The sequence below is a fragment of the Muntiacus reevesi genome, chromosome 18, assembly GCF_963930625.1.
Source record: "Muntiacus reevesi chromosome 18, mMunRee1.1, whole genome shotgun sequence".
In the NCBI taxonomy this organism is placed as follows: Eukaryota; Metazoa; Chordata; class Mammalia; order Artiodactyla; family Cervidae; genus Muntiacus; species Muntiacus reevesi.
Genome location: NC_089266.1, coordinates 51,250,064 through 51,266,289, shown reverse-complemented (window position 1 = coordinate 51,266,289; position 16,226 = coordinate 51,250,064). Strand labels below are relative to the sequence as shown.

At 46.8% G+C, this 16,226-nt stretch overlaps 1 protein-coding gene across 2 annotated transcripts in view; it reads left to right on the top strand.

Annotated features, from left to right (window-relative positions):
• Positions 1-8,710: 8,710 nt before the first annotated feature.
• The window catches only part of YPEL2 (yippee like 2), a 64,548-nt gene continuing 57,032 nt past the window's right edge, over positions 8,711-16,226 (top strand). The window contains exon 1 of one of the 2 annotated variants that reach the window (XM_065910389.1): positions 8,711-8,848. The gene's annotated coding sequence lies outside the window, so the exon portion shown is untranslated. Of the gene's footprint in view, positions 8,849-9,460; positions 9,481-16,226 lie in introns of those variants that run through there. The other variant, XM_065910392.1, reaches the window with a different exon arrangement.

The window sequence follows — 16,226 nt, the reverse complement described above, 5'->3', positions numbered from 1 at the left end:
CCTGGGAAACTTTCCACTGGGTTTGAAAATTATGGCTCTGGAACATTTAAAAATTGGCTGAGATGAAATTTTCATTGTAATTGGTGTTCTGCTATAGGTGAGTCTGCAGGCATTTGAGACATTTGTCTGCAATGGATTAACAGCAAAAGAAAGTCTCCTGATCCATGGCTTGCTCCCAAAGACAGCACGGAGTTTGGACTCTATAGTCAGACTGTGTTGGGTTGTTCTTTTTATTTCCTCCATAGAGAAATTAACTTTATTTTTAATAGGTGATACATATACACGATACTTAGTGGGAAGGCTCCCTCCAACTCCTCACTCCCAGCTCCCAGTTCTTCTCCCAGCAGGAAAAACAGGTACCAGTTTCCTGAGCATTCTCCTAGAGATAGTAAATGTGTATTCAAGTATACTTCTATATATCCTACATATATTTATATTTAAAAAACTAAACAGTGGCATACTTTGTACTGTTGTACTGCCCCATGCCTTCCCCCCACCCCTGCTGCCTGGAGTTCTTAGAGTTTGTTCTCTCAATTCATTCATTCGACATGTATCAATATTTACTGAGCACTATGCTAGATTGAAACATTGTTCTCCACTCCTCAAGGGAGGGGTATACATCCTGCTCTCTGCCATGTGAATTTTGAGGCTCTTTCACAGAAAAAAGTGAAGTATACTTCTCTTCTCTCTTGATTTTGGACTTGATCACATCATTTTCTTTGAATAGTGGGTTGCAGACCCAAGTGACAATGTGTCAGTCAAGGGAGAGGCTTTAAGAGGCATCATATGTTACCACATACTTAAACACACATCAGTGATCCCTAAATGAGAAGACACCAGAAGCCAATTTCAACCCAGCCTGTGACCCTTAGCCTGGAGTACAGGTGCCTGACAGATTCATGAGAAAAAAATCAATGTGTTTTGTGTGTATGGGTAAGCTACTGATATTTTGGTATTGTTTTTTATGTGCATACTCGGTCATGTCCGACTCTTTGGGGCCCCATGGACTTTAGCCCACCAGGTTCCTCTGTCCATGGGATTCTCCAGGCAAGAATACTGGAGTGGGTTGCCATTTCCTCCTCCAGGGGATCTTCCCAACCCAGGGATCGAACCCAGGTCTCCTGCATTGCAGGCAGATTCTTTAATGTCTGAGTCACCTGGGAATCCCCACTGTATGTTAGCCAGAAGCAAACTAAGACCTCTATGAGCCCAGGCACTATTCTAGGTGGTTAGGTTCATTGGGAAACCAAAGACCCTTGCCCCCATGGAGTAGATATGTAAAACCTGCCCTTTATAATGGCTGCATAGTATTCCTTCAGGCAGAGGCACTGTAATTTATTCACCCAGTCCTTTATTGACAGATTTAGAGTATTTCAAAGCATTAGTTTTAAAAGATGAAAATCCTATTTTCAATATAAATGCATAGAAACCATATATTAAAATTTTTTATTTAACCCATTAGTGAAGAAACTACCAGGATGACAAAGTTGTTTCAAAACAGAATATGCAAGTTGAAAATCATAAAATCAGTGGATAAAAAGAAATTCTGAAATAGCAATTATGGTAGATAACTAGCTAATGTCCTACAGGGTGAAAATAATAACATTTTAAGTTCTCTACTATTGAACAGAAAAAAATGATCATCCCCAATTATCTATTTTTTGGAAGATATTCCCTGGTGGCTCAGTAGTAAAGCATCCACCTGCCGGTGCAGGAGATACAGGTTTGCTCCCTGGTTCAGGAAGATCCCCTGGAGAAAGAAATGGCAACCCACTCCAGTATTCTTGCCTGGAGACTCCCAAGGACAGAGGAGCCTGGTGGGCTACAGTCCATGGGGTCACAAAAGAATTGGACATGACTTAGTGACTAAACTGAAACATTATCAGTTTTAGAGAGTCGTAAAATTTCTGGGCTTTAATCATTTATAAAATTACATTTCCCGGAGAGTCAGAGTTTTCGCTAAAACTAACAATTTTACAATATCCTTTAATGTCCATCTTCATGCACATGTGTGACTCCATCTTAAGGATAAATTCCTAGAAGTGAAATTTCTGAGTATATTAACTTCTTATTTTGAGAGAGGTTATCAAATTGCCCTTCATAGAAATCATACCAATTTACCTTATTGCAAACAACATATGAGTGTGTATTTTGTCATGGGTTCTTCAACACAATGTTTTTATTTTGGGGTTTTTTTTTTTTTAGTTTTTATTGGAGGATAGTTGCTTATAGACACTAACACTGTTGTTAGTGTCTACTGAGCAGCAAATCCAACACAGTGTTACTGAGCTTTTTACTACTTGTCAATCTGATAAGACAAAAATAGTACCTCACTGTAATTTTAATTTACTTTTTTCTTGTTATCTGTATGGTTGAATATTCATATCTTTACAAGTTATTTCTTTTTCTTCTACTGTGAATTGTCACTTCCTATTTTTGCCTTCAGAAAAACTAGCCCTCAGGCTGTCGCATGTGTTCCAATTTTTTTCCACAGCTGCAGACTATTTCTCATTGTAGTTCTACTATTTACTATCTGTGTCAGCCTGGGCAAGTTACTTAACCTCTCTGAATCTAAGTGACTTATCTGTGCTGCTGCAAAGTCACTTCAGTCGTGTCTGACTCTGTGCGACCCCATAGACGGCAGCCCACCAGGCTCCTCTGATCCTGGGATTCTCCAGGCAAGAACACTGGAGTGGGTTGCCATTTCCTTCTTCAATGCATGAAAGTGAAAAGTGAAAGTGAAGTTGCTCAGTCGTGTCTGACTCTTAGCCACCCCATGGACTGCAGCCCACCAGGCTCCTACGTCCATGGGATTTTCCAGGCAAGAGTACTGGAGTAGGTTGCCATTGCCTTCTCCCAAGTTACTTATTTGTAAAGTTGGGATAATACTATAGTCCTCAGTCCCATAGTTGAAACCTTGGCATAGATGTGTTTTAAATTCTAGAATCTGATATTCTAGATATAGAATATATCTTTCTATATATTACATAAAACCCCAGGGTGTATGAGCTCTTCCAAATATTAATATTCCAGTAAGAAAGGTATGAACATGTCAGATGGAACTAATAAAGCCTATGAATAACCTCATGTCAGTTGAAGCTTGCCATCAAATAAGCTATGTCAAAGTTTACAAACAAAATCTTGGGGACTTCCTTTGTGGTCCAGTGGCTAAGACTCTGTGCTGCCAGCACAGGGGGCCTGGGTTCAATCCATGGTCAGGGAACTAGATCCCACATGCCTCGACTAAGAGTTTGCATGTGCAACTAAAGATCCCCACATGCCACAACATAGATTGAAGATCCTAAAGCACAAAGAACTGCCACAGCCAAATAAATAATTTAAAAAATCTTTTAAGGCTTTTTACATCAGTTTAAAAATTATGCAGGAAAAAAATAAAAAAAAATAAAAATTATGCAGAAGAGAGTCATCTGCAAAAATTATGCAGAAGAGGGGTAATTGATTGTGAGGCATAACCTATTAATTATACCAATATTGAGACTAGCCCACCCAGGAAGAGTTGGAAATGTAAAGACACTCAGTAAGAGTGAAAATAAAGAAGGAAAATGCAATTGCTTGCATCCTCCCAAATATTTTTTACCCTACAGATTTAGCTATTGAGTACCACTGCTTTGTTATTGTTTCATACAGGTTGTGTCAAATTTTTAATTTTTTAAAGCTTGTTGAATTTTGGAACTGTGGGTAAGGTATGTAATTCCCTTTCCCCACAGTGGCAGACCTTCTCCCCAGTCGAATAGTAGGTAGGTTTGTAAGGTTAGTACACCTGTGTTATCTTCCTCATAAGGTTATTGTGAAGATTGGATTAAAATGCGTGGAAAGTGTATCAGCTGTTGCATTTAAGATGGAAGTTCTCTTGCTTCTGGGCCCTTTGAGTTTTGCTTTGTGGGGGTAATCTGATGTTTGGATGAGTTTCCTTGTCAAAGTGACTGGAATATTTGAAGAGAAGAGGAGCGAAGACTTTGTCCTCTTTGATGGTGGAGAAGAATGAATGAATGGGCTTTGAAGCTAGAAAGATCAGGGTTCTTAATTCCATAGGACCAGCTTCTGTAAAAAAAAAAAAAAAAAGAAAATGGAGGAAAATACCTATCTTGCAGGTTGCTTTGAGGATTAAATATAACGAGATAGAATAGAAACTGCTCTGTCCACAACACGTGCTCAATAATGAGAGCAGCTGTTTTGTTCGGCGTGTGTTCAGGAGGGCTGACGCATAACCCTTACCCACTTACAGTCTGAAAAGCACATAATCAGCCACTTTCACGACTGAAAGTGAGGGGCTTGGACAAGGATCAGAGAAAGCATCTATTGTACGTCCAGAAACAAGGCACTGTTGCCATGATGTGTCTGCAGGAAGATGGCACCAGGCCCTCCTCTGTGATGTAACGTCATGGGACTTTCCGTGTTGGGGAAGATGGCAGAAGGGGTACAGTGCAGCCTGGGAGGAGAGCGCCCCCTCCCCACCCTGGCTGTTTTCCTAGGTGGTGTGGTAGTGTGACAGCCTGTAGCCTTTAGAGTTCAGGAAGTTTCCATCGTGCTGTGATTTTAAAATGTAGGCAGCTCCTTTCATGACGGAATATCCTGAAGTTTCAGGTTAATGTGGTCACACCATCAGGTCAGACCGCTATAATTGATCAGTGGACTCTGAAGACAGAGCTTATCCATTCCTGCTTGGATCCCGACTGGTTTCAGCTCAGATATAAACCTGGAGGGAAGGCCTGTCACGTGCCAGGTGCTGAAAATATAAAGACAATCTGATAAGGTTCCAGCCCAGGAGGGACTGGCAGAGAGAATGGATAACTGAGATCTCTTAAGAGGGAGTGCAAAGTGTGGAGTGGTGTGATGGAGTTATGAATACACAGCTGTGGAGGGGGCACCGGGAAGAGAAAGAATAGGAGAAACTTCTCCAAAGAAGTGCCATTTGATCTTTGAACTGAGTCCTCGAGTGAAAGGCTTTGAGATGGGATGAGCAAGGAGCAGAGAGGGGAGGGGCATGAAGCAAAGTGAAACAAACTGCAGGGACTGGGGTGGGAGGTGGGGAGCATGTTCATTCACTTGTTCAGTTATTTATTCCACAAGTATTGGTCGTGTGCCAAGCGCTCTTCCAGGCACTGGGGAGACAACAGGAAGGATGGAGATGTCCCTGACTCGATTGTGGAGTTTATACTTTAGAGCTGGATAACAAGGTAAATAAACAAGGTAATTTCTGAGAGATAGGTGTTATGAAAAGCTGGAGGTAGGTAGAATAGAGAGTGCCTTGGAGGGGAGAGCATGCAATGACTGAGAAGCCTCGAAGAAGGAAGTATTAGACCTAAGAATCAAGTGGTGAGAGGCAACCTTCTAGTGCTTCAGGTGGAGGGAAGAGCAAGCACTGACTCGGTAACGAGACTAGGCTCGCTGTGGACTTCTAACCCCCTTGTTAGGACTCCCACTTTCATTGTCAGGGCCCTGGGTGTGATTCCTGGGGAGGTGGGGGTGTGACTAAGATCCTGCAAGCCGAGTGGGACAGCCAAAAAGTAAATAAATAAAAAAAATTAAAAAAAAGAAGATGATGACGACTAGGCCCAGTGTATTTAAGGAACAGAAAGGTGGCCAGCTCCTCGGGAGCAGTGTGAGAAAAGGGGAAAGACCGGAGAGGTGGGCTGGCCTGCTTAGCCTTGTGGTCATCATAAGGGGTTTGTTTTGAGGAAGTACCATCTGGCTGCTGCAGAGAGAATGGACTGGAAGCAGGGAGATCAGTTGGGAGGCTATAGCTTACTCTAGGCAAGAGATGCTGTGGCTCCGACAAGGGAAGGGGCAGTGGAGATCTATCTCATGCTCAGAGGAAATAGAATATGCATTCTTGAAGTAGAGCTGACAGGACCCGCTGATGCACTGCTGCCGGGGTGAGTGAAAGGAAGAAAGTGCGAAAGTTTTGCTCGTGTCCGACTCTTTGTGATCCATGGACTACAGCTTGCCAGGCTCTTCTGTCCATGGAATTCTCCAGGCCAGAATACTGGAGTGAGTAGCCTTTCCCTTTGCCAGGGGATCTTCCCAACCCAGGGATCAAACCCAGGTCTCCTGCATTGCAGGCAGATTCTTTACCAGCTGAGCTACTAGGAAAGCCCACCATGAGCATATACAAGGGACCTCTGAGACTTCCCTGGTGGTCCAAGGTTAAGACTGTGCTTCCAACCCAGGGGGCATGGGGTCATCCCTGGGTGGGTAACTAAGATCACCCACTGTGAGTGGCATGGTCAAAAGAAAAAAAAAGTGAGCCTTTTCACGGTAGCAGTGATGTCAATATGGCAACAGTAGGAATGTGGGATTGGAGAGAGCGGATGCTGGAAAAGAATGGCTGTGAAAGCTTTGGGAATGAACGAATTCAGCCACACACAGAGGAGACAACGGTCCTGGGCCACTGACAGAGGCAAGCTGATCGATACCCTGTCTGTGGGGTGATCTGAACGAATTTATTTACATCTCTCCCTGTATTTTTCCACCTCATCTTTGCTCTATGGGATAGATATCTGTCCATTCTCACACTCTCTCCATAGGCTCAGCCCTCTGTTCTTTCCGTAGGTTCTTTGGAAAACCACCATTCAAGCCAATCACTAAAGTCTGCACAGAATAGGCCGTGAGTGAATGTGTCCTGAGAGGCCATTCAAGGTGCTTTCAGAGAGGAAGAGAAGTTGTTTCTGCTACTTTGTTTCACTTCTACCTCCTCCCGGGAATAGTTCACAATGCTGGCTCTTTTGACAGGGAGGAGGCATGATCAGGCTTATTTCATCTTTTTCTGTTGGCTGCCTGGCTTGGGTCTATTGTCTCTAGTCTTGCAGTCTGGATGCCTCTTCCAGTCCCCGGCAAACACGCGGCCGGCCTGCAGGGGTCCTCAGATCTCCCTCTGAAGCTCCACACCAGGCTCGTCCTCCTTAGCTAACATTATCTTTTATTTAAAACAGTAGCCACCAATCTTGTTACATAACATACCAATATTCCAGGGTGTTAAACTCATGCAGGGCCTGCTGCTGGGGAGTGGTGATCTGGCAACAGGTGTATTCACTAGGATGTTGTTGAAACGTTGTAACAAGTTTGACTTTCTGGACCTGCTTAGATTTTAGGGCCTGGAGGGGACTATTTCAATCTATTTCAATCTTCTTTGTTTCAAACTGCGGCTACTAAGGTCTAGGAGAGAGGAAGAAATTTGCCCAAGAGGCAGATTAGGGCAGAAATCAAGATCTCAATAATCTAAAGAATCTACCACTTCTTCACAGATTAAGGATTAAGTGCTAAACCTTTCTTGATTCTTTATCTGATAAGTATTTAAAATTTTTTGGTTTTAAACTTTCCAAGTTCATCAACTGTGAACAGTGACAAGGTGCTCTTGTTTCAACTGAAAATGCTTACACTGAGACTGGTACATATGTGAGATGCCAATGTGTTTCTGGTATTTTTTGTTGTTTTTACTAACATTAGGACTGGATTCACACCCAACCATGCAACGTATATTATCAGAAAACATCCAAATGAGAAATATATTAACTGAATCAAACGCATTTTAAAGACAGCTGGCTGGAGTTGTGGTGAAGTTTGAGCTACCTGGGGATCTACCTTGGGTACCAGTCTCCATTTTCGCACAAACCAGCGTGGAAAGGGGTTGAAGACAGTGTCACCTCTAGAAGTGCCTCACATTCTGACAGCGGCTCTAAACAAAACCTGGGGTTTCCTACTGCTTTCTGAGCAATTGCAGAATCCCAGAGGCCAAATGAAAAGGCTGAACTGCTCTCTGCCCCTGATCCCTGGCTGCATTCTTTCTCAAAGTGACCTGTTTTCTTGCTGGGAGACTGCCCCACTCCGCCCACCTGGTGCCTCCCTAGATTTCCTGATAGCCCTGGGCTTATTTTTTAACCGTCTCTTCCGTGAAAAGCACCGCTCCACTGACCCAGACTGGGCGCACCGCCCCTATGGTCACTGACCATCCTAGTGTCCCGGGTGAATCGTTTCTCTTCGAAAAGCCTTAGAAAACCAGCAGCAATTAGGGGCGAGGTGTCTTCCAATGTAAATGCCTCTTATCCTGCATTTAATGAGCCCAGTTTAAGGAGAGCAGAGAGACAAGGGGAAATGCCTTGCTGCTGAGTGGGGCCTGGCGGGGGCCCCCTCGGGCTGGCGTTGTCTTATTACATTCAGCTGCCCTGGGTCCCGAGAGCCTCTCCAGGTAACTTAAGACTGCGTTAGGGGCGGCTAAGGCGTGAGGAGTGAGTTACTGTCTTAGCTCCTCTAAGCAGATGCAGCACTAGAAAGCGCCCACCCCGGGTTCTAGAAACCCCAGCCTTGACCTGGAGACAAACTCCAAACCCAAATAAACGGTCTCCGCCCGGGCGCCGAGAGCCTCTCCATCGTCATCACCCTTCCTCCCCGTTCCTCGGGCCAGCCGCCCCCCGCCTCGCCAGGCCCGGCGGGCTCAGCCTCCCCAGGGCTGGATCCCGGCGCCCGCCTCGCGCCCCGCACCCAAGCCCGGCGGGGCCCGAAGGGATGGTGGGGGGTGGGGGGCGGAGGTCGGGGAAGCAGGGGGCGGAGTTCCGTCCTTCGCTGATTGGCTCGCGGCGGATGGGCTGCGGCCGGGCGCAGCCAACCCGCGGCGTGTTGCTATGTGCTGCGCCGAGGGGATAGGCGCGGGGGCGCGTCCGTCACCCGGCAGCCCCCGGCCCGGCCGGGAGGGATGCGGAGCGGCGGCGGCGGCGGCTGTGGCTTTAAGAGCGCGCCCGGGGCCCGGGATCCGGCCGGGCGGTCCTTCGCTGCTGCGCATCCCCGCGGAGCCGAGCGCGGCGCGGGCCGGACGGGGCTGCGGGCTGCCCGGGTGAGTGAGACGCGAGCGCGGCGCGCGTGGGCGTGGGGCGTGCTGTCAGCGCGGGGCGCCCGCTTGGGGCGCGGGACGCCTGTCCCCGTCCCCCCCCAACCCCGCCCAGGGGCCCCGGCGGCCCGGCTCCCTCGGAGCGCGCGCGGCACCCTCCGGCCGGCGCGGCCGAGGTGGAGTCCGGCGCGGGGGTCGCCCCGGGGCGGGGTGGGGGGGCCGCGGGCACAGGGGGCGGGGAGCGAGCCGCCGGGGCCACGTGATCGGTTTGTTTACAAACACTGCCGGGGCCCGGCTGCGGCCCGCCGCGGGCGCCGAGGGGGCGCGGGTCCCCGGGTCGGGGCCGGGGACCCGGGCGACGAGCCGGGCTGGTCTGGGGCGCGCGGGGCAGGGGCGGGGGGTGTGAACCTGGAGATCCGATGGCCGCGCCTTTCTCAGCTTAGTTCCCGCGGGTTGGGACTTCGTGGGCGGGGGGCCAGGGTGAGAGTTTCAAGCGTTTTCTGTCCCCGATGTCGCTGGGTCTCCGCTGGAGACACTGGGTCCCGGGGCGCCGCCCTCGGTGCCCCCCAGCCCCCCGCCTCTTGGGAGACTGGCCGCCCTCAAGACTCCGAGGAGCACTTGGCCGGCCCCGGTCAGAGGTAACCGCAGCAGAGTTCCTGCCTGGCCGCTTCCCGGCGCCTCCCCAGCGCCCTTGCCAAAGAGGTGGGCGCGAGTTCACTCCTGCCCGACGGAATCAGGGGACCTCTCCAGCGAGTATCTCTCGGGAAGTGGGTCTGGGGGGCAGCCCCGACCCCTCACTGCTTCAGGTGCACCCTCCCTGGCCGCTGACCTCCTCTGGGTATCTTTACCCCAAGTGGTGACTTTTCTCTCGTTGGCGAGGGTGGGGGGGAGGGGAACCACCTGTTCTTTTGGACCCGGCCCAGGAGCCTGCCACCTCTGACTTCACTCTCGGCTTACAAGAGCTTATAAAGCCTAGGGAGTGAGCGCCCTCGGTTTTTCTGTGTGATGTAGCTGACCCGCCCGCGATTCCGCGGCTTTGAATGGCACGGGGAAACCGCTCCTGGGCTTCGCTGGGGTTTTGTTTTTTTTTTTTGGTTTGGTTTTTGAGCTCTGGCCTCCTTGTCGGTTGCTCTCCTCGAGTCTTCAGGCTGTTTTCAGTAAGTCGTTGCTTCTGATGAGTCTAAAAGCTGAAAAGACAGCTAGCTACTCTTTTTTTTTTTTTTTCTTTTTGGCCACATCCTGCTGGCAGGCGGGATCTTAGTTCCCCCATCAGGGATGGAACCCACGCCCCTTGCAATGGCAGCTGGAGCCTTAACCCCTGGACCACCAGAGAAGTCCCAGCTATTCCTTCTTCCTCCTGGCTCTTCCTCCCATGTTCCTCTCTTCTGGTCGGGCCAGATGAGGCTGCCTGTCCTTGCATTGGGCAAGAAGGCATGCTGTCTGATTCCTTGTGTTCCACTTGCTCCCAGAACATTGGCCATACAAGGAACCTAGGGGATTGAAAAGCTAAGTGACTTGCCCAAGGCAACCGATGTCACTGGTTCTGGGGTGAGACGTGACTTCACATGCCTGATGCTGTCCAGTGTTGTCCTAATTCTGAGAACTCAGGGCCTGGTGGTTAGTGGGCCTGGATTCACCCTTCCCTGACTTTCCTTTGACCTAGTCACTGCCCCAGGAATGCACTGATGGGTTGAACCTGAGTTCTCTCTATTCCTTAGACTGAGACTGAGCCTCCCCCGCCCGGCTCCCTACCCACCCATAAGGGAATATTTCAATTCTTCTAATGTATGATAATGAGTGTGCAAGTTCTTTACCAAGGAACAGGTCCAGCCTGGGGAGAGTTGTACAAACTTCCCTTTGGCACTTTCCGTATCCCCAGCTCCTTGAGAAGGGTCTGGGGCAGGAAGAAGCCTTGGGCTGACCCCCCTGTTCGGTTTGACATTGCCTCATCAGTTTAGGATTTGATAACAGCCTTTGTGTCTTGATAACTTGTGCTTGAACTAAAATCCAGAAGCTCGGAATTAGGGGTGAAAAATGGTAAATAAATACCATGCGTAGGAATAGCATAAAATATTCCGTAAAAATATTCCTTCATCCCTCTAGGAGAGTGGTTTTCAAACTGAACCACAGTGATGAATACATTTTACGTCACTGCACAGAGGTCCACAACCGCTTAAGTTCCCAGAAACAATAATTGCCCTGACTACCTGTAGTGTGTTCTATTTATAATTTTTTCCTACTTAATTAAAAAAAAATCAACTGCTGGTCATGACTCATGGCTCACAGTTTGCAGAAACATTGCTGAAGTTCTCAGACTTAAATATGCATAAAGTCGACCTGGGTAGTGTTTAAACACTGTAGTTTGTAAGTCCAGTCTGGAAATGTTTATTGTCAGTGGGGGACATTTTTAATAAGTGGGCCATGAGGTTGTGAGACAGATGGTTGATAAGAAACGCTGAACTAGTGGGAATTGGGGGCAATGAACAATGATATGCAAAGCCTTGGTCAGATTATGTGACCCACACTGTATACAAACCCAGGACCGCTGATCTGTTGCAGGCCCAGGCTTTGAAACGTCTAAGGGTATAGTGTTTGCTTTCAACTGCCTTGAAGCATTGGCCCTGAGAGATAGGCATGGGCCCTGTTATTCCCCACAGCACCCTGCTCCAGTCCATTTGAGGGCTGCTGTTCACTCTTCTGTACGTTCACTATTCTGGATGTTTCTAGGTGTGTGGGGTTGGGGTCATGAGTAGTGCTGTTGAACCTGCTGCATTATTCCCAGATGTAGGTGAATTTTCAGTGTTTTAATGATTTTAATGGTTTTGAGTTGAGGATAACAGTCATTGTGCCTGGGACATTAACAGTCTGGCCAGCAGGAAAGGTTGATTTTGTTTAGTATCTGGGTATTTCAGGCTGTGTAACCTGGAGGAAGGGCATACTAGTGATTTTATTTTTGTTGGGAGTGGGGAGGGGAGCCAGGGCTTTGTCTGTTAATAAGAAGTGACAACAAGTTTCCATGCCCCCTTGCCGACCTCAGCCCAGCTTCTTTCCTGGGTGGTGGCTCGACTCCTGTGTGCAGTTGGATCTTGATTAGTCACCTGTTTTTTGATGCTGTTACCTGTCTCTGTTACCTGTTCCCTGGTAGCTCAGGTAAAGAATCTGCCTGCAATGCAGGAGACTGGGGTTGGATCCTGGAGAAGGAAATGGCAAACCACTCCAGTATCCTTGCCTGGAAAATCCCATGGACAGAGGAGCTTGGTGGGCTGCAACCCATGGGATCGCAAAGACTCGGACACAACTGAGCGACTGACACTTTCACTTCGCTTTACCCATCTCTACTTTCAAGCAGAAACACACGCCTGCTGCTTCCACATGTTGGATGTTTCCCTCTTATTGTTGTGTCCAGACACGTTGGTAAAAGAAGTTTCTTCGAATTAATCAAAGCTGCAGTTTAGCTTCAGAAAAGATTCAAATTCAAATTCATCCTTCTGTGGTCCTTCCTGCCAAGGGTATGCCTTATTTGGGAAGGCTAACAGTGGGATCGTTGAAATTAACTTTAATAATATTCAGTCTGGTCTAGCAGCTCACATGGAGAGTGTTGAGTTTTGAGCCTCTGGAATAGAAAAGAAAACAACAAAAGGATGGCCAAGGATACGACATCCTAGGATGGGAAGAGCAGGTGGGATTCAAATAGAGGTCTGGATCAGTTTTCTTTGTAAATTATCTTGGCATTTCCCTAGAGTCTGTCAACCAAACCACCAGTTGCTCTGACAATTGCATTCCCTTCATGATGATGGGGTATAAAGCTCTGGAAAAGGAACTGTCCTTTTTACTTTTAGCATCTAGTGATGGAAAGCAGGTTTCCCTGGCAGCTCAGTGGTAAAGAATTCGCCTGCAATGCAGGAGATGCCAATTCAATCCCTGGGTCAGGAAGATCCCCTGGAGAAGGAAATGGCAACCCACTCCAGTATTCTTGCCTGGAGAATGCCATGGACAGAGGAGTCTGGCGGGCTACAGTCATTGGTTTTGCAGAAGACTTAGGGACTAAACAACAACAAATGGAAAACCAGGGCCTACAGGCTAAAGTGATTCCCTTAAGAGTTTTGAGTTTGGTGACACTACATCTCTCTGAACTTCCCTTGGAGCTCTGACCACAGCCCTGGAGATTTTACACTAGGGTTATGCCCCTCCCGTTGCCCTTCAGAAGGAGTCCACCTCCTTTCCCTGTAGCCCCGTCTCCATCTTCTCCCACCTCATTCCCTGCCGGCCTTCACTTGGTCTGTTCTACTTCAGGCTGGCTTCAGTCTACTGCAGTGGCCTTCCAGAAGTTTCTAAAACATGTAAGGTTTGTTTTTGTCATGGGGCCTTTCTGCTGGTGCCCGGTCTCCAAATTTTTGCATGATTGGGTTCCCTCACTTGCTTCTCAGAGAGCCCCTCCCTGACCTGTTATCTAGAACAGTTCTCCTTCCCTGCCCCTCAGCCTCTCTTAATCCCCTTAATTTTTTTTTTCCCCCAAAGCATTTTAATACCATCTGGAAATGTATTGTCTACTTGATGGCTGGATTGGAAGCTCCTCTGTCTTGCTCACTGCTGACAGTGCCTGGCAGGGAGTAGCACAGGGTAAATATCTAATTGTTGCTGGAATGAATGAATGAGTGAATGACCAAGAGAGCCAAAGTTTAGAGTCTTTTAAGAGTAGGAACTGTGAACAAAGCTAGTGGAGGTGATGAAATTTCAGGTGAGCTGTTTCAAATCCTAAAAGTTGATGCTGTGAGAGTGCTGCACTCAGTATGCCAGCAAATTTGGAAAACTCAGTAGTGGCCACAGGACTGGAAAAGGTCAGTTTTCATTCCAGTCTCAAAGAAAGGCAATTCCAAAGAATGCTCAAACTACCACACAGTTGCACTCATCTCACATGCTAGCAAAGTAATGCTCAAAATTTTCCAAGCCAGGCCTCAACAGTATGTGAACCATGAACTTTCAGATAGATGTTCAAGCTGGATTTAGAAAAGGCAGAGGAACCAGAGATCAAATTGCCAACATCTGCTGGATCATCGAAAAAGCAAGGGAGTTCTAGAAAAACATCTACTTCTGCTTTATTGACTACGCCAAAGCCTTTGACTGTGTGAATCACAATAAACTGTGGAAAATTCTTCAAGAGATGGGAATACCAGACCACCTGACCTGCCTCCTGAGAAACCTGTATGCAGGTCAGGAAGCAACAGTTAGAACTGGACATGGAACAACAGACTGGTTCCAAATCAGGAAAGGAGTATGTCAAGGCTGTATGTTGACACCCTGCTTATTTAACTTCTATGCAGTGTACATCATGAGAAATGCTGGGCTATGAAGCACAAGCAGGAATCAAGATTGTCGGGAGAAATATCAATAACCTCAGATACGCAGATGACACCACCCTTATGGCAGAAAGTGAAGAAGAACTAAAGAGCCTCTTGATGAAAGTGAAAGAGGAGAGTGAAAAAGTTGGCTTAAAACTCAACATTCAGAAAACTAAGATCATGGCATCTGGTCCCATCACTTCACTGCAAATAGATGGGGAAACAATGGAAACAGTGACAGACTTTATTTTTTGGTTGTTCCAAAATCACTGCAGATGGTGACTGCAGCCATGAAATTAAAAGACACTTGCTTCTTGGAAGAAAAGTTAAGACCAACCTAGAGAGCATATTAAAAAGCAGAGATATTATGTTGCCAACAAAAGTCCATCTAGTCAAAGCTATGGTTTTTCCAGTAGTCATGTATGGATGTGATGGTTGGACCATAAAGAAAGCTGAGCACCGCAGAATTGATGCTTTTGAACTGTGGTGTTGGAGAAGACTCTTGAGAGTCCCTTGGACTGCACGGAGATCCAACCAGTCCGTCCTAAAGGAGATCAGTCCTGGGTGTTCATTGGAAGGACTGATGCTGAAGCTGAAGCTCTAATGAATGCTTTGGCCACCTAATGGGAAGAACTGATTCTTTGGAAAAGACCCTGACGCTGGGGAAGATGGAGGGCAGGAGGAGAAGGGGCAACAGAGGCTGAGATGGTTGGGTGGCATCACTACTCAATGGACGTGGGTTTGAGTGAGTTTTCCGGGAGTGTAGTTGCTTTACAATGTTGTGTTAATTTCTCTCGTGCAGCGCAGTGAATCAGGTACGTGTAGATAACACATCCCTCCCCTCTTTTTTGGATTTCCTTCCCATTTAGGTCATCACGGGGCATTGAGCAGAGTTCCCTGTGCTGTGTAGTAGGTTTTCATTCATTGTCTATTTTATAATATTTTGTTTTCAAGAGAAGAGGAGGAAAAGAAGTTTTCTATTCCTTTTCCTGAGATTTTCTGTTCCTGTGGAATTACTTTCTTCTGAGATTTCTGCCTCTCACAAATTTTTCATCCTTTTTTTTTTTTTTATTTTTATAGGTTGCCAAAGTCTCTAAAATCTCCACGGTTATTTTGTTGTTGTTGTTATAATAACTCTTGCCTGCTCTACTGGCCTCACTAGGCTTCATTGTTCTGACAAACATAGTAATCATGTTTCATTAATACTAGGCACTATAAGTAGGGCTAAGAATCTTGACTTTGGAACTAGACAGCTCTGTGACCTTGGACATTTTCTCTGAGTCTCTGCTCCTTATTTGTTAGATGAGACTAATAATAGTTACTATCACACAAGGTTGGTGGGAGGATTAAATGAGAGAATGTACAGGAACCCAGGTCCCGGGCCTGGTACATGAGCTCTTGGTATTAGCTATTAATAGCAAGAGTAATGTTAATAGTTAGATTCTCTCTCTCTCTCTCTCACTGGCAGGAATTTCCATTGATTTGGGAGTGCAGTAAGACAGGGAAAACTACCAAATTTTACATTAATGTAAGTAAATGAAGACCAAAAAGGTCACTTAGATTTATCAGAACTGGAATGGAATGTAGAAGTCATCTAATTGGAAATTGCTACCCAATTCTTAATAAACATCCATGTGGAAGAAGTAATATTTATAGAAGTGTTTGGAAGAACAAGTTGTCTACCTGGTCTTAGTTTTATCCTTGATTTAAGTTGGGCCAGTGAAAGCTGCATGCTTGGGCCATGTTAGCTCAGCACCGCCAGAATTACTTTCACTGAGATGAACTTGGGTGTCCTGCCCCTTGCTTTATGGACTGATGCTCTCCAAAATAGCTTTATGTAACTTGCTACTATATTTTTTGTAAGAGTTTACATTGTTGAAGACTTAAGCTACAGCTTCATTTAATGTCTCTGCTAATTGGAGAAATTTCCTTTCAGAATCCGGTGCCAGGAAAAGCTTTGCCTCTCCCAAGGAACTGGAATGATTTTCCTTTGTGGACAATTGGGTGTAACTGATCATATTTCTCTTTTTGCTTTGGCTGCCAGG